Genomic DNA, 21326 nt, shown 5'->3' with positions numbered 1-21326 from the left:
GCTGCAGCTCTGTGACCTTCATTATTGATCCTGCACTCTTCTGAAGTGAGGTACGTGGCCTGGCTATCTCACAGCTGCAGCTCCGTGACCTTCATTATTGATCCACCACTCTTCTGAAGTGAAGCCTGGTGCTCGGCCTGGCTATCTCACAGCTGCAGCTCCGTGACCTTCTTTATTGATCTTGCACTCTTCTGAAGTGAGGTACGTGGCCTGGCTATCTCACAGCTGCATCTCTGGGACCTTCATTATTGATCCTGCACTCCTCCGAAAGTGTGCTCGGCCTGGCTATAAAACAGCAGCAGTTCTGTGACCTTCATTATTGATCCTGCACTCTTCTGAAGTGAAGTACTCGGCCTGGCTATAAGACAGCTGCCGCTCTGCGACTGTCATTATTGATCCTGCACTCTTTTGAAGAGAGGCTGACGTGTTTGTAGGTTTGAAAGTTAACAAAAGATCTTCACACATTTACTGCAATGATACGGCTTTTTCCCTGTGTGTTTGTTCGCTGATCAATCCTTAATGTTGAAGATTCACAAAACCTATGTCAACATTCACTGCACTTGAATGATTGTTCGTGTGTGTTTTCTAATACCGTATATCTCTTCTCACATTCATTGAATTTGAATGGTTTTTCCAGCTTGTATTCACAGATGTTTCCTTAATGTTGACGATTCACTAAAACTACTTCCCCATTCACTGAAATGATACGGGTTTTCCCTAGTGTGTGTTATCTGATGCTGTTTTAGGTGTGATAATCAACTGAGCTTCTTCAAACATTCACTGAAATGATATTTTTTTTCCAGTGTGTGTTCTCTGGTGCTGTTTTAGGCTTGATAATCGACTGAACATCTTCACACATTCACTGCAATTATATGGTTTTTCTCCAGTGTGTGTTCGCTGATGAATCCTTAATGTTGAAGATTCAATAAAACTACTTCCACATTCACTGCACTTGAATGATTTTTCCTGTGTGTGTGTTCTCTGATGTCGTTTTAGTCCTGATACATATATAAAGCTCTTCCCACATTCACTGCACTTGAATGGTTTTTCCCCTGTATGTGTTCGTTGATGAACCTTTAATGTTGATGAGTCACTAAAACTACTTCCACATTCACTGCACTGGAATGGTTTTTCCCCAGTGTGCGTTCTCTGATGCCGTTTTAGGTTGGATAATCGACTAAACCTTTGCACACATTCACTGCAATGATATGGTTTTTCTCCAGTGTGTGTTCTCTGATGAATCCTTAATGCTTTAGATTCACTAAACCTCTTCACACATTCACTGCATTTGAATGGTTTTTCCCCTGTGTGAGCTCGCTGATGAATCCTTAATGTTGATGAAGTCCTAAAACTACTTCCACGTTCACTGCACTGGAATGGTTTTTCCCCTGTGTGTGTTCCTTGATGCTGTTTTAGGTGGGATAATCGATTAAACATCTTCACACATTCACTGCAATGATATGGTTTTTCTCCAGTGTCTGTTCTCTGATGGTATTTTAGGTCTGTTAATTGCTGAATAAAGCTCTTTACACATTCAGTGCATTTGAATTGCTTTTTCGCTGTGTGTGTTTGCTGATGGTGTTTTAATATTGATGACAAATTAAACCCCTCACTGCATGTGTCTGAGACTTTTCTCTTAGTTAGTGTCTCTGGGTCTGGCATATACTTGTTTACATCGTGTGACTGTACTTCCTGAAGTACATGCCTTAGACATGTTGCACTGGCTTCCTATTCAGAAGCGTATACTGTTTAAAATCCTTGTGATCACTTTTAGAGCTTTTCACAAGCGCTGTCCAAAATATCTGTCCAACAAGTTCCACAGATATCACCCCACTAGAGAACTCAGGTCAGCTACTGCCAATTTGATGACTGTTCCCAAGTTCAGACTTGCCACCAAGGGAGGAAAATCTTTGGCAGTGTTGGGAGCTAAAGCTTGGAACAAACTGCCCGCTCATCTTCGCACAATTACATCAGAACAGACCTTTAAAAAATCTCTTAAAACATGGATCTACGGCTTAGCCGAATCAGTTTGCAAATCACTTGTGTGATTATACAAAACATTTACAACCAGTTAAAATCTGTCAACTTACTAGTAATGAAGTCGCAGCGCCAGGATGCTCCTTGGAGTGACAGCGCGCTATAAAAATACCTCAACATCAACATCAACATCAGAGTGTACCATAGTTTATGTAGCCAGCCTGTGTGAGTGGGCCAAGTGCGTGTACCCGAGAGAGATCAGATATGCTGAACAGCCGCGCTCATGACCAGACCCATTTGTCGTCCTCTGGTTGATTACAGTGGGAATGTGAGTGCATTAGGAAGCCCCAGTAGTGTGTAGGTGGGGAATCGGGGAATTTCTGTATTGAAGTGACTGACAATATCATTATGGACTGTTGTCTTGTAGGCTGTGACCTCCCTGCAATCCCAAAGAAGATGTGTTAATGTTCTTTCTTAGTCAAACCTTCTCTAGCAAGTCGGGTTGCGATTAGGGTTACCTCTATGTAACCTTACCGGACTCAGGTACCAGTATGTCACAAGTTTCACCGCTGATTCCCTACTGGCTGTATTCCTGGCTGTATGGTGGACCCTATAATATATAGTCTGCCATTCCTTGTTTGTGAGGGTTCCCCCCAACTCCTCCTCCCAACGCCGCTGGCCGGCTGATCGATGCACATCTGGGGCGGGCAGGCAATCTTGTATAATTCTGTGATAAGCTTGCGGTCTGACTCTTTGGTAACTGTCTTCATTGTCCTACCGACTAGGGGACGTATTTCGGGTTGTGTTAGCCAATGTCGGATTTGAAAGTATTGAAATTGTTGTGGGGCGGTGATGTTGTAAAGCTGTCGTAGTTAGGTGAACTGTATGAACCCCTCGAGGTCAAAAAGATGACCCGCAGATCTGCAGTCTGACCTTCGCCACTGCTGAAACGTGTTCGCGTCCATCCCCGGGGTGAAGTCGGGATTATCGAACAGTGGTGTAAGTGGCGATGGGGAAGTAGTGAGCCCTCGTTTAGCTGCCACTGAGTCCCACACAGGTATCACTGTCCGTGTTATAGGGAATTTCTGAGGGTATGTAGGTCTATTAGCGCGTTTTAAGAAAAGTATCTTCCAAAGCGAGGTTTGCGCCATCGACCTGTCTTGGAAGAGCCACCTCTTCTCTGACTTGGGCCTGTACCACTCCACCAAATATCTCAATTGTTCTGCTTGGAAATATTGCTGTAGGTTGGGGATCCCCAGGCCCCCCTCATCCGGTGCCCGATAGGACAAGCTTCTTCACATCCTTGGCTATTTCCCGGCCCATATAAAGTGCTGCACGCATCTTGCAGTCTCTTAATGGTGCCCACGGGGGGAATCACCGGAATGGTCTGAAAAATATATAAAAGTTTGGGGAGTGCGGACATTTTTACTGCAGCGATGCGCCGCAGTAGTAATAGAGGCTGTTTCTGCCATCTCCTGAGGTCCCCTTGGATTTGGGAGGTGATGTTTGTGTAGTTCAGGGTGACTGCTCTGTGGAGAGGGGTGAGGACGATCCTCAGGTATGGGAGCTCCGTCTGGACCTGCAGGCCCCCGTAGATCGGAGGCGCTTCATGAGTGGTATGTGAATTGCTGCCTTATGGTAGGATCATTGATTTCTCCCTGTTCATTTTGAGGCCCGACGACCTCTCTTCCAGGAAGGCAGGCACTGACTGTGTGGGATTGTTTAGCGCAGCCAAGATATCGTCGGCATATAAGCTGATTGGGTGGGGTTCCCCCTCCCAAAGGGAGTGCCAAGGATGTCCGGGTTGCCCCGAAGTCTCTGCGCTAGGGGTTCTACATAGAGCGCAAAGAGGAGGGGCGAAAGCGGGCTCCCCTGTCTTGTGCCTCGCTGGATGTCGAAGGGTTTTGAGTAACCCTGGGTGTAGTACTACGCTACGCTAACGGAGCATACGTAGTTTGTGCTGATTGGCACTCCACAAATTGCACGTAGTACAGTACAAAAACTGTGCTTCATCACATAGCGTAGCAGTTAAATCAGCAACATCCTCGGATGCTTTGATAAAGAAATTTTACATGCAAAAAAGCATACAATCAATCCACAAAGTGAACTTTTTGAATGAATATTTTAGGCAATGAGAAAGGTGATGATTTTGGGGTCCTCCCTAACCTAGGGGGAGGACCAAGGGTATGCCTTGAACACAAAGAGCATAGACAAAGAGCACATCTTGTTGAACTTCGGTGGTGGTCCCATCCTCTTAGGACCACCCCAAGCACAGTTATTGGCAAAAATAAACACCAACCAAAGGCCTTGCAAAACATTATGGGACGAGATTAGAAGTGGGCAGTAAATATTATAGTATCCAATATCAAAATAATTCTACAAAGAGCTGCAGTTCAACTGGTCGTTACTAATTGTCCCTCACGAGTCAAATGAAAATGCATTGAATTTATTCTTACATCAAGCTGCAGTTCCACTAGTCGTTACTAGATGTCCCTCAGGAGTCCATTGCAAAATCATTGAAAATAACTAGAGGAGAAGCCGTCTGGCCCGGGTGATATCAGGGGTTTGAGGCGGGATATTTTGTGCTGATCACCTCTTCTATTCTGATAGGTGCATCCAGCGAGGCTGCGCCTTCTGCGTTAATAGCAGTTATCGCCGCTCCACACAGGTAGGCCTCTCCATTTTTGTCAAGAAAAGGATCTGCGCTGTATAAGGATGCGTAATATTCTCTCAGCTATCTTCTCATCATCGCTTAGCTTCTCACCCCGTCTTTTAATGGGATTATTGAGCCCTTTAACATTTAGGGTGATAACTTTTAGGGTGGCCTCTGTCATTTTGCATGTTGAGCAGGAGTTAGCTTGGTTCTAGGGGGGACGACCCCTGCGTAATGTCTCAATCAAGCCCATTTGCCCACGGCACACTGGTTCCCTACCCCTCCCGTTGCCCCAAGCCCATCCCGGCCCCCGGCCTCCTTGCCCTAACCCAAACTTTACTGAACCCCTGACCCAGACCGCTCCTCCCCCCCCGTCCTAACTCCAACAAGAAAACCCCAATAAGTTACCATAGTCCCAAGCCTGTATACTCGTGTCACAGGCCTGCGGTGAAGTTACCTGGTTGAGCGTGTAGCCTCGGCGATCCCCCCCGCCCCCCACACTCCGCCCAGACCAGCTTTGTAGTAATGCAATTGAGTCCCCATCTTGCAAACAGATCATTCAGTAGACAACGTGTCTCTTGTCACTGCATTCAGGGCCGAAGCCCATTCCGGTGACATGGTGGCTTGGCTTGGTTTCAGTTCTTCGATGGTTGAGCGTCTGCAGCCAACTCGTTGCCACCCTCCTCTCGAGGGTTTCTGGGAGTGTTCTGGGGAGGTATTCATCTCATTGTGTTCGAGACCCAGTAGAGCACAGGTTTCCTGAAGGGATCTGTTGCAAGGTTCCATTCCATTTGAAAATCAGGCAGAAAGGGTGACCCCCAGGAGTACGGTATCCTCTTGTCCCTCAGGAACGTCGTGACAACTCTGAACGCTTTTTTTTTTGGAGCGTGATGGTCGACAAATCTTGGAACAGCTCCACTGAGTGCCCCTGATATTGAAGAGGTTGCTTCAGACGCGCCTCTCGAAGGATCCTCTCTTTCAGGTGAAAGACCGGCAGGAAGGCCAGGTTATCCGGGGGGAGAGCAGGCGTGCGCCTCGCCAGACGTACTCTGTGTGCCCGGTCAATGAGAATTGCAAAGACTATGGGTTCCTCTAGTATCTCCCGGAAAAGGCCCCGAAAATACTTGGTGATGTCTGCTCCTTCTTCTTTGGATGGAACTCCCCTGACTCGGATATTATTGCTTCTGGACCTATTTTTTAAGTCCGCGGCGTGTGCCTATAAGTCCACTTGTTGATTTCTAAGGCGAAGAAGTTCCTGTTGGAGGTGTTCGACTTCTTCGCTTTTGGTCTGAGTCTTCGAGGGGCGCCCTTTCGCAGCCTCGAGCTGCAAGTTGCTACAGGGTCATTCGGGAGTGCCGAGCTTCTCAAAGGTGCATCCAGGGTAGACTGCTCAGCTCTGTATCGCTCTCCACCAAAATCTGAGGTACAAGCGGGGATATTATGCTCAAAATTGGCCTGGAGATGTGTTTGGTGCGAGGAGCCTCGAGGTCCTACGTCCTCTCAGGTTGCCATCTTGGCCACGCCCATCCTCTCAAATATTTTTTACGTTTGTCAGTATTATCCACCGAGATGGGAGTTTCCGGGCTGGACTAGGTAATTGAGCTGGGCTGGCCTAATGTTTAGTCCACCTCTAACTTTAGAGCTTGAGATAGCACACTAGCCTGGCGGCCTACTAGTTGACAGCTGTGGTGCATCTGCGTAGCAAGAGCACAGTTGGTGTGCCAAATCCAAACCTGTTAGCACCCTTTCACCCCTGGACCATGCCCAGCACCCCAAACACTCTCTTAAAACATCTCTTAAGTCAAACTGCTCTGTTCATATCTCCTCCACCTCTGCTGCCCTCCATACAAGGAAGGGCCTGTTCTCAAATGTATTCACCTGCACCTCTCATGCATAGACCTGCTTTCAACATTCCTTTTCCAGCTCAAAACCTGCAAACAACATTTTCCAACCACATAATTCCCATGACTTTTCATGGATCCCTCCTCCTACTCATGCGTTTTCATCATCACCTGTACAAACCACTGTGGCCACATTTAATGGAACAATACTGAGGTGCCCTCATTCTTTCCACAAGATGGCGAATGCACCAGAGCAAAGCACGCTGCACGTAACACAAGGAAAAAGTGCCTTCTGCGACTCTCACACATGCACGGCAATGACACAGTCCCTTCAAGCTTAGCACTGCTTTTCAAATACCCACAAAATGCCATAGGCACAGCTCAACAATGTAAAATAAAATTAATTTACAGTGTAAAATCCATCAGCAAATGATCCAAAGCGTACTGCATGCCACAAGGGTCTTAACTATCTCAGCTGCGTTGACAGTTTGCTGTCACCAAAGTGTTCTTCCATTGGAAAAGGTGCTTTTCCTCTATGACATGTAGAGCAGATTCAAGCCCATATCAGACCCATATCAGACAGAAATAAAACATTTATAGATCAGTAGTATTCTGAGATAAAGAACTGGGTAGTAGGACAATGGCTTCCAATAACCCAGCACTTAATGACTGTTTGAAGAACAGGGCAACAGGAAGGTGTGTTAAATGCCAACCATTAACCTTTCACCAGTTGCACAGGGGGACAGCATTGGCTAGTTGGAACGTTGTGCTCCCGCAACAGCTCAAATCATGCATACGGACGCTAAAACATGTTAGCAAAGTGTCCTGGAACTCTCGATTTCAATTCACACAATTTAACTACACACATTACAGTTAAGTCTTAACCCACCGGACCAAGTGCGTGTTTCCTGATTTGACACCAGAGTGCCCATGCTGCAAACTGGCTGACGCCGGTTTCTAACATATGCTATAGGGGTGCCCACCACTACAGGTGTCATGGCTCGAGGTTACAGCCACCACAGCTAAACTCGCAGACCATATACTGTCATCTACCCCTGAGTCCAGCCTGCTAGGCCTTCGCCCTAAAGCAAAGGGGGACACACACTTGCACCGGTTCAAAGACTTTGCATACATAGTTTTCAAGTGACAATAGCAATGTCTTGGAAAGCGGCCTCTGTGCCGGACACTAAGAGGCGGCTGCATACTCCCCTGCACTGTGCACGAGCAGAGGCCAACACACTATACATGCTACTCCCTAGAGGAGTGGGGAGAGTGGACGGGGGGTGGGAAAGTAGGATCTGCTTTCATGATTACCCCCACTTTTTGCTGATGTCATACTATTTTCCTGACTAGTGTGACTGAGATCCTGCTAATCAGGACCCCAGTCACTAGGCTTCCTCCCTAAATTGGCTATGGTGAGTACCTTGGTACATTCCTAATTGGCTGCTGGTGTACCCTAGTAAGTCCCTAGTATATGGTACTAGGTACCTAGGGCCTAGGATCTCCAGGGGACCCCCATGGGCTGCACCATGTGTTATGCCATTCATAAGGACCCTCCAAAATCTGACCACAGGTCTGCCATTGCAGCCTGTGTGAGTTGGTGCAATCACCTCTCACAAAAGATATGTCTCTTTATATCTAACATCTCTGCACTTAAAACCTATTAGTCACCCCTTTAGCAGGCCTTTCAGTCCCAAAGGCTGGGTGCTTGGTTCCGAGTGTGAGGGTGGCCCTGCATGAGCAGACAACCCCTACATACCCCGGAGTCCATTCTCCAGGTATTGCACGTAAATCAGCCATTATGATATAGCGAGACCATCCCTAACCTGGCTGGAAAGAACATGTGTGTGTTTGGTATCAGACATGCTGGCATCATACCCCAACACCGTATCTGGTGTTGGAGGTATGATTCCATCCATGGCAGGGCTCCTCTGGGGTGTATTCCATGCTCTCCGGACCGATCTTACAGAGCCTGACAGCAACCTAGGCCTGCTGCCTACCACAGACAATATTCTGCCCTCCTACTGCTGGGCCAAGCCCGAGCAGGGGAAGGTAGGACAATCGGTTTCCTGTCACAGGGACCATCTCCCAGACAAGAGTTAATGTATTAGGCAGGGGTGGGGGCTCCTGCCAGCGCCACGTAGTCTGCTGGAAGGGCACATTTGGTGACCTCCTTGCATACTCCAGTTCAAACCAGCTCAGGGAGCTGTTAGCTCCAGCGCTGGTGCGAACCTGGACGAACGACATGGGAGTATCCTCCTCACTGTCCAGCCCCTCCTCCGAGAAGGACCCCATAATCATCCCAATGATCACCTTCAGGTTCTTAAGGACTTACTTGTGGGTGGGTCCCTAAATTCGTCATGGGATTGGGGTTCATAGAACTCCACTCCTGAGGCGGAAGCCGGGAGTTAGCACGCATTTTTAAAACTGTCTAATTTGTTTTTATCTTGCTAATTTCCCCCCTGATTCAACTCCAATACTCGCAGCAGACCGCCCAGCCGATCCAGGGCTGACGCGGCATACTGTTGCCAGGGCAACGCCGCCTCCCAGCAGCGGACACGCCCACTCGCGCTGACCACGCCCACTTGCACTATATGAGCGCGCGCTGACCAAGAACGCGCGTCCATAGAACTCCACTCCTGAGGCGGAAGCCGGGAGTTAGCACGCATTTTTAAAACTGTCTAATTTGTTTTTATCTTGCTAATTTCCCCCCTGATTCAACTCCAATACTCGCAGCAGACCGCCCAGCCGATCCAGGGCTGACGCGGCATACTGTTGCCAGGGCAACGCCGCCTCCCAGCAGCGGACACGCCCACTCGCGCTGACCACGCCCACTTGCACTATATGAGCGCGCGCTGACCAAGAACGCGCGTTCATAGAACTCCACTCCTGAGGCGGAAGCCGGGAGTTAGCACGCATTTTTAAAACTGTCTAATTTGTTTTTATCTTGCTAATTTCCCCCCTGATTCAACTCCAATACTCGCAGCAGACCGCCCAGACGATCCAGGGCTGATGCGGCATACTGTTGCCAGGGCAACGCCGCCTCCCAGCAGCGGACACGCCCACTCGCGCTGACCACACCCACTTCCCATGTCATCCTCGGCACTATAAGCATGTGCTACAACCGGAAGCGCAGCGGGCGCGACGAATGCGCGCCGAAGGCGCGCATAAGTCAAGCTCGTCTGCGCTCGTCCGCGCCGAGGACGGGCCAACGGCATCCCCCCCAGCGACTCCAGCACCATGACCACCTACTAATACGGTGAGATTAACCTACTCCACCGACGAACTACTAAAACTTAGGCACTTGGCGGTCCAACCACATACACCCCCGCATCTAAGCTACTCCAATCACATCCTAGGCCCATTCTCATGTCCTACTTGCAACAAATGTACCGCGAAACCTCCAACAAACGACCCACCATTAATTCAAGCAGCGTTAATAAACGCCAGATCCCTTCCCAAACACAAAATAGAAATCGCCGATTTAATCGACGCGCACAAACTGGGGCGATGACGCCTCAGGACCCGACTTTACAGAAGCCACTCCAATCAACTACAATGTTTGTAGATTAGATAGACCAATAAAAAGAGGTGGCGGCATTGCCATAATTTACAAAAACCTCTTCAAACTCACGACTAAACCATTTGCCTGCCCAGAATACGAGTCTCTCATCTTTACTCTAGGCCTATCGGCAAAATCATCCTTCAAGGGAATGCTGATTTATCGCCCTCCAGGGTCAAGAGCTAAGTTTCTAGCTAACATAGGCAGTATAATTGAAGCAGTCGCAGACGCCCCTCACTTTACGCTACTAGGTGACTTCAATTTTCACCTTGAGACTTTGAATAACCACGATACTACGCAGCTTCTTGCAGACCTCTCAGCTGCAGGCCTAATGCAACTTATAAACTCCCCTACGCATCAGGCAGGTCACACATTAGACGGTATATTTACTAACAGTCCTCTTGTAAATGTCACCCAAATAATTCCACTCATCTGGATGGACCATTCAGCTATTTGCTTCACAGTGCAAACAAACCCCACTAAACCGAGCTTCACTGCACCAGCTCGTTCAACATACAGAGACTGGAAAAATATCAATATAACCCAATTAGCAGAGATGATGCAGGATAATCATATCCCCAATGAGCATGACCCTACTAAAGCATCCTCTAACTACCTGACAAACCTAGATATGGCCTGTAACAAGCTAGCCCCGCTCAAATCATCACACCGGAACAGAAAAATACCTTCAGCCCCATGGTTCACTGAGGCCCTACGCATGCAGAAACAACACTGCAGGAACCTCGAAAGACAGTGGTGTCGCAACTACAGTCCTGCAGACAAAACAAACTATAAAAATTCCCTCTCCATTTACAAAAGATTGATAACCACTGAGAAAAGCCATTACTTTACCACTCAAATCAATCAGGCAAAGAACTCGGCAGGAGAACTATTCAGGGTAGTTACCACTCTATCCAACCCCCCCCACGCCGCCCCTAGAAGGCTCTCAGTCACTGGCAGATGCCTTGGCCAGCTTCTTCAAGGAAAAAGTCAGCTCCATCTTCCAGACTTTCTCTCACTCTGCTCCCCTACCATCTTCGAGTCCACTCCTTACGGGCACTCAGCCAACCTTATTAACTTTCAACCCCGTTGACCAGGATCACATTCAACGTCTGGTAGCCAGCACTAAATCCGGTTCCCCCCTCGATCCATGTCCCCCTTCCATTCTGAACCTCATCCCGGAAGCAATTTCCCCCCGTTGTCTACCATCTGCAATGCTATGTTCGCAACAGTTATATATCCCTCAGTCTGGAAAGAGGCGATCATAAAGCCATTGCTGAAAAAACCAACGCTAGACCCTCTCATCCCAGCAAGCTATAGACCCATCGCCTGTCTCCCATTTCCAGCAAAGATTTTCGAAAAGTCCATGAACATTCAGCTATCAAAATTCATCAACGACAACAATTTGCTCGATGACACCCAGTTTGGTTTTAGACAGGGACACGGGACAGAGACAGCACTATTGAAAGCCACAGACGTAATCAGAACAACCATGGACAAGGGAGGGACGGCCGTCTTGATACTCCTAGATCTCTCCGCTGCATTTGACACGGTCGATCATGTCACTCTGATCGACCGTGTCGCAGCTCTGGGAATAGGAGGAACAGCTAAAGATCTGATTGCCTCATTCCTCGCCAATCGTCCCCAGACTGTCAAAATGGGTAACTTCACCTCCCAGACCTTCTCACTCCCCTGCGGCGTTCCACAGGGCTCCTCGCTAAGTCCGACGCTTTTTAATATCTATGTATCGGACTTAGCGAGGGTGATAAAATCCTATGGTATTGCCCTTACCACGTACGCCGATGACACGCAACTAGTACTATCGGTGTACAACAACGGAGCAAGCGTTGCAGCCAATTTTCAGGAGGGAATGAAGGCGATAAGCTCCTGGATGTCATCAAACTGCCTCAAACTTAACTCCGACAAAACGGAGGTGATGACATTCGGGAGCTTGCGACCAACATGGTCCCCACAATGGTGGCCACCGGAGTTGGGATCCCCCCCCCCAACCAGTGGTTCAGGTCCGCAACCTGGGAGTCACCTTTGATAATAAACTGACTTTCCACCATAACGCCAATGCCGTTGTATCATCTGCCTTCTACACCCTCAAAAAAATCAAGAAACTCCTTCCTTACCTACCACAGTCAGCCGGCAAAACACTTATTAGCACCTTAGTGTTTTCAAGAACGGATTATTGCAACTCTCTGCTTCTGAATGCTCAGGAAGGGGTTCTCAACAAACTCCAGACCGTGCAAAACGCGGCGGCCAGAACCTTACTTTCTATTCCCAAATTCACATCCATCTCCCATCCCATTAAAGAGCTCAATTGGCTCCCAATCAGGAGTCGAATAAAATTTAAGGCTCTCTGTATAGCCTATAAGACCCTTAATAACTCAGGGCCAAAGTTCTTAAAAGAAGCTCTTCGACCATTGGAGCAACGCAGGACCCTTCGATCCTCCGCAGCCTTCATGCTGTACGTCCCTCGGACAAAAAAGGCCACTTGGGGAGACAGGTGCTTCACTACAGCCACAGCTAAATTGTGGAACACCCTCCCACTCCATATCAAAACCGCTCCTACGCTCCTTAAATTCCGAAAAAGCCTCAAGACATGGCTCTTCTCTTCCTCCTAACTCCCCCGTCATAGTTTAGGGAGCTCTGTGATCACCAGCGCCGAGACACCTGTATGGGTATTTGTACGCTTTAAAAATAGCAAAAACTAAATAAATAAAATAAATAAATTTGAGTCAGATCTAACTCCGCGTCCTGTTCAAACCATCTGGACATCGTGACCGAGTCAGACTGACCGCCTCAAACTTCGTTTCAGGAACAGAGAAGACTTTGTCTGCTCAGGACCTCTTTGTTGCATCATCAGTGTCCGTGCTCCATACAGGTTCCATCCTGGGCCTGTGGCCATCCAAAGACATCCAAAGGAATCTCCCTTGGAGTGAAGGAATCACTCCCCTGTGTCTGCAGGCACCGCAACACAGCTGACCTCATCGCTGATCCTGGGCTCCTACAGACTCCAACAGGTTCAATAACATACAAGACAGTTCTACAACGTCTTCGAGGCCTGCACTGTCTTCAGACCGAGTCTGAGGCCAGGATCCCTCATCGAACCTGCCTGAACCGAGTCTTTGTGCATTTCGTCAGCTGTATTGCATTGAGTTAGTGAGTGTCTGTAATAAATAACTATTTTTGTTATAACTACATTGTGTGGTTCTTTTTCACTTAATCTATAGTACCAGATTAGATACTGGTGAAACAAGCTGCTTTACACTCCTCCTAGACTAAGCCTGAAGGCTGCTTTCCTTAGCTACCACTTAGAGAGATTTCTAAGGTTGTCCATATAGGAAGGTGGAATCTGACTACATGGTTACCCCCACTTTTTGCCTGGTGTTTTGCTGGTTTTAGATTTAGTTTGACTGGGATAGTGCTAATCAGGACCCCAGTCTATCTGCTTTCTCACCGCTGGCCGCTAAGAAAACAGTGGCTTTGGCTCTCATACTATCGCGGCTGGACTACTGTAATAGCCTCCTCGCAGGAATCAATAAAACCATCCTGAGGAGACTACAGGTAGACCAGCACGCAGCAGCTAGACTGGTCCAAGGGCTTCCACGTAGAGCATCGGCCTCGGCTGCCCTGAACACCCTCCACTGGCTCCCAGTTCATAAAAGAATTTTGTTCAAACTACTACTGCCGACTTTTAGAGCACACCGTCATTTGGGCCCGATATATTTTCAGCAAGATTCAAGCATATACTACTGCAAGAACACTATGTTCTAGTGCTGAAAGCTTGCTCAAAGTGCCGGGCTTCAAATTAGTAACTAGAGGTGGGAAATCAGCCACTGTACTGGGAGCAAAGGCTTGGAACTGTATGCCAAAGGAACTTAGAGTAATTGAACAGGAGGGACAGTTTAGAAAGGCATTAAAGACATCGATCTTTGGAATATCTGATGCCTGCTGCCTAGACCTAATCTAGGTCTTATTCTACACAATTGATCCTTGTCATTTACAGCGCCAGGAGACTCTGTTAGGAGCGACAGCTGCGCTATATGAGACTCACTTTTCATTTCATTTCATTTCAAATTGGTTGTCCATGTACTTTAGGTACACTCCAGATTGGATTCTGGGGTACCCTTTAAAGTCCCTAGTATATGGTATACTATATACCCAGCACCTAGGCACCCCAGGGGCCTCTCAGGGGCTGCAGTATGTATAATGCAACCCCTGGGAGACCATTCAAAATGACACAATAGGTCTGCTACAGCAGTCTGTGAAAGTGGTGTACGCACCTCTTACTTACATATAGGTTCCCTATATCTATCCTTGTCACTGCACATTTAAACCTATCATTCACCCCTATGGCAGGCCTTATCAATCCTAAAGGCAGGGCGCTGGTTTTTATGAGAGAGGGTGCTCCTGCATGAGCAGAGCCCCTCTGCAGCCTTCGGAACCTCTATTCCGTGGTTGTTTGTGATGCAGCCAACCATATACTCTCAAGTGCATTACAACCTCACAGTAAATGCTAACTTTAAAATGCCTGCATGGAAACATACCTCAACACCAGTAACTGGTGTGGGAGGTATGATTCCACCCTCCTAGAGGGAGAAAGATGACAGCACCGATACCAGCTTTCTCGACCCTGGCATCACAAGATGGATGCTGCCAGCCACAGACACGCGTCTGCCCTCCTGCTGCTGGATAAAACTCCTGCAGGGGAGGCTGGACAATAGGTATCCTGTCACAGGGAGGTGTGACCACCTCCAAGACAAGCTTTAGTGTGTTGGGGCTGGGTGGGTGCACTCTGAGAGAGCCTTGATGTCTTCACTGGGGGCACATTTGGTGTCCCTCTGCATAGTCCAGCTCAAACTGGTTGCAGAAGCTATCAGCCACGAAAAGCTATCTGCCACCCCTCTGACCTGACCCTCCCATAGGTGGGTCCCCAGAGTTTTTCCCATCCCTTCCTTGGGTATTTATTTATTTATTTTTGATATTTAATAAAGCGCGAACAATTGCCCGCAGGCGTCTCGGTGCTGTTACTATTGCAGACTTCTCCTATACTGGGCTTCCTATTTTTTAAAGGTTAAACAACCAAGTTTTCAATTGCCTTCTGAATGACGAGAGGTTTGGGCTTGTTCTGATTTATTGGGGGAGTGTGTTCCACAGTTTGGGGGCAGCGACCAGGAAGCGACGATCTCCCCAGGTGACCAATTTAGTACGGGGCACCACCAAGTCATTCGAATTGGCTGAACGAAGAGGTCGGGGAGGATTGTATGGCATGAGCTGGTCTCTCAAGAATTGAGGTGCTTGTTGGTGTAGTGATTTGTAAACTATGCATAAGGTTTTAAATTTAACTCTGTTCCTGATGGGGAGCCAATGATAGCTTCTAATGGTGTTGGCTATAGGTTTGTATTTGGGCATTCCCGAAAGAAGTCTGGCAGCTGCATTCTGCACTGTCTGCATTTTCTTAATGACCCTGATTTGTGCGTTGGCTAAAAAGCCATTGCAATAATCTAACGCGGACAGTACTAGCGTGCTTACCAGTGTCTTGCCTGCGCTCTTTGGGAGAAAAGGAAGGATCTTTTTTACCAGACGTAATTTGTAGAAGGCTGTAGTAGCTGTCTGGTTAGCGTGAGCCATGAAATTAAGGTCGTTATCAAAGATAACACCCAAGTTCCTCTCCTTGGGAGTTGGTGTTGGCAAGGTTCCAAAAGATGCTGGCCACCAAACTGGGGACCAGCTGGGACAGAGAGGTCCAAAAGTTACCACCTCTGTTTTTTCGGAGTTCAGTTTTAAACAGTTTGCCGACATCCAGTGTCCAATTGCCAGCATACCTGTTTTAAAACTCTCCGCCACCGTTTCTCCATCGTTTTTGATGGTTAGAATCAGCTGAGTATTAAGTAGGAACCCCTGGCTACAGGACTTTAGATATTACCTGGACTAAACTCTGCTACAGAAACCAAGTATCCTTTGACTATCTACGCTTTGCTGGACAACTGAAGAATCTCCCTTGGAGTAAAGGGTGCAAGGCAGGCACCTCCACGCATCTGACCAGTTTGCATCTACGCAGCTCTTGAAGGACTCCGAAGATTTTACATCACAGGAGGTGGGTTCCTAAGCTTCCCCGAGGCCGACCAGTGCTCTCAGCAAACCTGAGACCCGCAGCCCTTGTGGGGACCGTGCAACCCGAATCCCTAGACACCATGCACATTTGCAGCAGCATATGCTTTTTGGCGATCCCTGAGGCTGTGCTTTTGGGCTACTTGTAGTCCACGCCCAGAGCAGTGTTTCCACTGAAGATTACTGGCCTATACTCCACAAGTGTTCCATGGGCTGGTATTTTGTGATTCCTCTCGTGGTCCCTTCACGATCCCTGGTCCGTTCTACCTGTGGGTCCCTGTGAAGGTAGCTTTGACTTTCCGTGGATTTTCCTGGTTGCTCCAAAAGTGCCCTGACCCTCCATAGCTTAGGGAGTCGCCAGGACCTTGCCGAAGCATCTTTTCTCTAATGTCGTGGGTTGCAGTTACCAAGGCTTGTTGGTCCCCAATCCAGATACTGACTCCCCAGCACTCAACATCCTTCATGGAACAGCTCGCCTGCGCACTTTGGTCATTGTCGACATCTCCTGGTCTCAGTGGCAGAAGAGTCAAGCTTCACCTCTTCGCACCTGAAACACCTGACATCGGTGGCATTCGTCTACGGAGCCCCTGGTCACTGGCAAGTGACCCAGACTCTGTCTCCTCTGCTTTCAGGTTCTTCACAGCTCTGATCCAGACTTGGATCACATGGGCACTTTTCCTCTTCAAGGCAGCAGCACTTTGCAGCATCACGCCATTGAAAACAACGAAGATTCCCAACACTATTTGACACCTATGCACCGGCTTCCCTGGATTAGGTAGCACAAGTACTCCGGTGCTCACATGGGTGCTGGCCTTAGAACCTTCTAAGTTTTAAAGGGTTTGCTCAAAGTCCTCTCCTAAGTGTCCTTATTCGTTAAAATTCCAACCGCGACTTTCCCATAGGATTGTAAAGAGCTCTTGGTTGTGTTCTCACACTGCAAGCGTCCCCAGTGGGTCCTCTGTGTCAATACCTTGGGTGGTTCCTTGGGGTCTCAGCGATTCTACGTGCTCCAGGCACTGTGTCTAGTCAAATCGTGGTTGTTATACCACTTTCTTAATATATGGTTTGTTTTCCCCCTGGGGCCCACTGTGTATTGTGCTATTTACTGTAGTTCTATTGCTTTAATATTGTGTGCCTTATTCTCTAATCTCATAAAGAGGTTAGTAGAGAGTGTTTAGAAATAAATACCTATATTTTATATACCTTGTGTGGTTCTCCTTTCATTTGGTCATTAAGGAGGTTATAATCTGGTAAACCAAGCTGCTTTACATTCCTTTGAGACTTAGCCTGAAGGCTGGTCTTCACAGCTACCACTAGGATAGCTTTCAATAAAGGTTGTCTTTATCCTAATCATCAATAAGGGTCATTTGGACTGGTGCATGGTGCCCACTATAACTAGTGGTCAGCATATACCAGGCCACATTTTCACAATCCAAACCACAGGGTAGTCTGGATTGGTGCTACACTTAAATAAGTGTGCACCATATACCAAGCCAGCCTCTCACAGGGGGAACTGGGATATGTATATCTTTAACATAGAAGCCAAGAATGATATTCGACCCACATTAAGAAACTACGTCTGCGACCTCATGAATGCAGCATTTATGTACAATTGTACCCAAGTCTGATGTATAGCCTCCTGCTCATGTGATTTCTGTTCCCCGGTGGATGGCGGGGACGGGACCCGCGCGTGTACATGGCATGGATTAGACATCATGTTGCTCTACCCTTATGAGCTCCCTGCAATCTCCCCCTTAGGCAAAATTCAGCAATTTTGTTTTTATGGGGAAAAAGTGTGGCATTAGACAGCATCTGTTTCTTTCCCTGCAAATGGTATCAACGAAGGGTCTGTGGTGATAAAATCACTGTAGGAAGGTGGCTACCTGACTATGGTTACCCCAGATTTTTTGCCTTGTGTTTAGCTGGTTTTCGACTTAGTTGGCCTGGTTCCCTGCTAATCAGGGTCCCAGGCTATCTGCTCTCTCTGTAAAATGGATTCCATGTACCCTAGGTGCATAACTAGATTGGCTTGGGTCACCTTATCAGCCCCTGTACAGAGCACTATAGGTGCCCAGGGCATAGGTGCATCCAAGGCCTACCAGGGGCTGCAGCATTTCTTTTGTCACCCCTGGCTGGCTATCTAAAATTGACACAACTGGCTGATCACTCAGCTGGGACAAGGTGGTGTAATCACCCCTTGCTTAGATATAGTATGCCTATATCTAACCCTAACTGGACACATATATACCTATCAGTCACTCCTATGGCAGGCCTTAACAATCCTGGAGGCAGAGTGCTTGGTTTTATGTGAGATGGTGCTCTAGCATGAGCTGAGCCTGTCTACAGCGGTCGGGACCAATTCCCTAAGCTGTTCCGGGATAATGCCATACCATATACTATTAAGTGCATTATAATCCTCGCGGTTATATGTTAACTTTGGTTTGGCTTTATCAAAACATGTCGTGTAAGGTGTCATACAAATTGGAATACTACCCCCTCGCCAGTCCTGGCGACGGGGGTAGCATTCCACCCCTCTAGAGGGAGAGGACATGGTACTTTGCTAAAACGCGGTTGATTTTTAAAAGAGCCTCAGATCCACAAAATGGATGCTTCTGCCACAGACACATGTCTGACCTCCTGCTGCTGACCGAAACTCAGCAGAGGAGGCCTGGACAAAGGCTTTCCTGTCGCAGGGAGGTGTCACACCACCCCAGACAGGAGATAGTGGATTGTAGCAGGGAGGTTTGAAAGAAACCAGACAGTGCCTGGGGAGCACAAGGCTTCCCCTTGCATAATCCGGTCAAACCGGTTCTGGGGCACACCAGCCCCAGCTCCAGTGCGACCTGGACAAAGGGAAAGGGGTGTAACCACCCCCTTCCTGGGTCCCACCCATAGGAGGGGACCTAGCAGGATGTCCAGCCCCCAAGATTGGTATAAGAATGGGAGCAGTGCCAAAGCACTCAGATCATCCTGAATCAACTTTAAACTAAGAAGACGACTGGACTTCGACATTCTGATGAATAGAAGACTGAAGAGCATCTCCCTTGTGGCCTAGGAGGGGCCACCCTGCGAACACAGGCACCATCCAGCAACTCGACGTCTGCTTTGCCGCCGCCTCCCGCCGGAGCCCGAGTGCAGAGCCTGACAAGACCCAGACTCCCAGACTTCTCACAGCCCGATCCACAGTCCCTGCAAAGAAGGGACCGTGGAGGCACCGAGAGACGTGGGACCGGACATCTTGGAAGACCCCCACGACGCTGTCTGCGCAGCACCCGAGGCACCCTCGACTCTGTGCTTTGGGGTTTGAGAAGCCCCACAACCGAGCAGCATTTGCACCAAAGATCAGCCCTCCAGCATCTCCACGATCTGCGTGGGGCCCTTTTTCTTTGTGCCACTCGACGTGCCATCCCGGCCACTTGCCACGTGGTCAGCGGCCATCTTGGCGACGAAACCTACAATTTACACTGCGGGTCCGGTTGCTCCAGACTTGCCCTCGCTCCTGTAGAAAGGAGCACCCGCTCAGACCTTGCTGGTCCAAAGTAATAAGCCTTTTTCACTTTCTGCGTGGCTTGCATTAGCCAAGGCCTGTTTGCTTCAATCAAGTTGCCGACACCGCCATCAGCTAGAGCCTTTGTGGGACAGCTCGTAATCGACTCCTGGACGTCCTTGACCTCTTCGTGTCCACGTGACTGCAGAGAGAAGCAACACCTCATCACCTGTTTGCACCCGACTTTGCCTGGTTCCAATCTGGTTCCACGGTGGTCACTGGTCAGTGACTTTGAACATTGTCCCCTCTGCTTTCAGGTCTTCACCACTTCAGATCCACCCTTGGATCCACCGGACACTTCTCCTTCACATCGCCTGCAGCATCTTCAGCTTCAAACAAAACAGGTGATGGACAGAATGTGGATCAATGTCACACATTCACCCCAGTCCAAAGATCTGGGCCCAAATCCATCGTTTTTTTGCACTCCACACCACCCTGGGTTAGACAATGGTGATATGCAAATCAGCTCTGACCCTGTGCCCCATGGGAACAGTCCAGTCCGAACTACAAAAGCCATGTCCTTCCCAGAACGGAATCAAGCATCCGAGGACCGGACCGGTTTCGAGGTAACACCTCTCATCAGCCCGGCTAGCTTGACTCCAGTGGTGTGGAGTGCCTGGGACCTACGTCTGAGCATCCCCAGCGCACTTATGGCGAATTTGCAAACAAAACAGGTGATGGACAGAATGTGAATCAATGTCACCCATTCACCCCAGTCCAAAGATCTGGGCCCAAATCCATCGTTTTTTTGCACTCCACACCACCCTGGGTTAGACAATGGCGATATGCAAATCAGCTCTGACCCTCTGCCCCATGGGAACAGTCCAGTCCGAACTACAAAAGCCATGTCCTTCCCAGAACGGAATCAAGCATCCGAGGACCGGACCGGTTTCGAGGTAACACCTCTCATCAGCCCGGCTAGCTTGACTCCAGTGGTGTGGAGTGCCTGGGACCCACGTCTGAGCATCCCCAGCGCACTTATGGCGAATTTGCAAACAAAACAGGTGATGGACAGAATGTGGATCAATGTCACACATTCACCCCAGTCCAAAGATCTGGGCCCAAATCCATCGTTTTTTTGCACTCCACAGTACCCTGGGTTAGACAATGGCGATATGCAAATCAGCTCTGACCCTGTGCCCCATGGGAACAGTCCAGTCCGAACTACAAAAGCCATGTCCTTCCCAGAACGGAATCAAGAATCCGAGGACCGGACCGGTTTCGAGGTACCACCTCTCATCAGCCCGGCTAGCTTGACTCCAGTGGTGTGGAATGCCTGGGACCCACGTCTGAGCATCCCCAGCGCACTTATGGCGAATTTGCAAACAAAACAGGTGATGGACAGAATGTGGATCAATGTCACACATTCACCCCAGTCCAAAGATCTGGGCCCAAATCCATCGTTTTTTTGCACTCCACACCACCCTGGGTTAGACAATGGCGATATGCAAATCAGCTCTGACCCTGTGCCCCATGGGAACAGTCCAGTCCGAACTACAAAAGCCATGTCCTTCCCAGAACGGAATCAAGCATCCGAGGACCGGACCGGTTTCGAGGTAACACCTCTCATCAGCCCGGCTAGCTTGACTCCAGTGGTGTGGAGTGCCTGGGACCCACGTCTGAGCA

The 21326-nt window shown here is 48.7% G+C and overlaps 1 pseudogene; it reads right to left on the bottom strand.

The window, feature by feature from the left end:
- Positions 1-339: 339 nt before the first annotated feature.
- On the bottom strand, positions 340-1662 carry LOC147737329 (uncharacterized; annotated as a pseudogene).
- Positions 1663-21326: the final 19664 nt, after the last annotated feature.

Source organism: Lissotriton vulgaris, chromosome 1_1 (assembly GCF_964263255.1).
Source record: "Lissotriton vulgaris chromosome 1_1, aLisVul1.2, whole genome shotgun sequence".
Lineage (NCBI taxonomy): Eukaryota > Metazoa > Chordata > Amphibia > Caudata > Salamandridae > Lissotriton > Lissotriton vulgaris.
The sequence above is the reverse complement of the archived record's forward strand: the minus strand, read 5'-3'. Positions and strand labels throughout refer to the sequence as shown.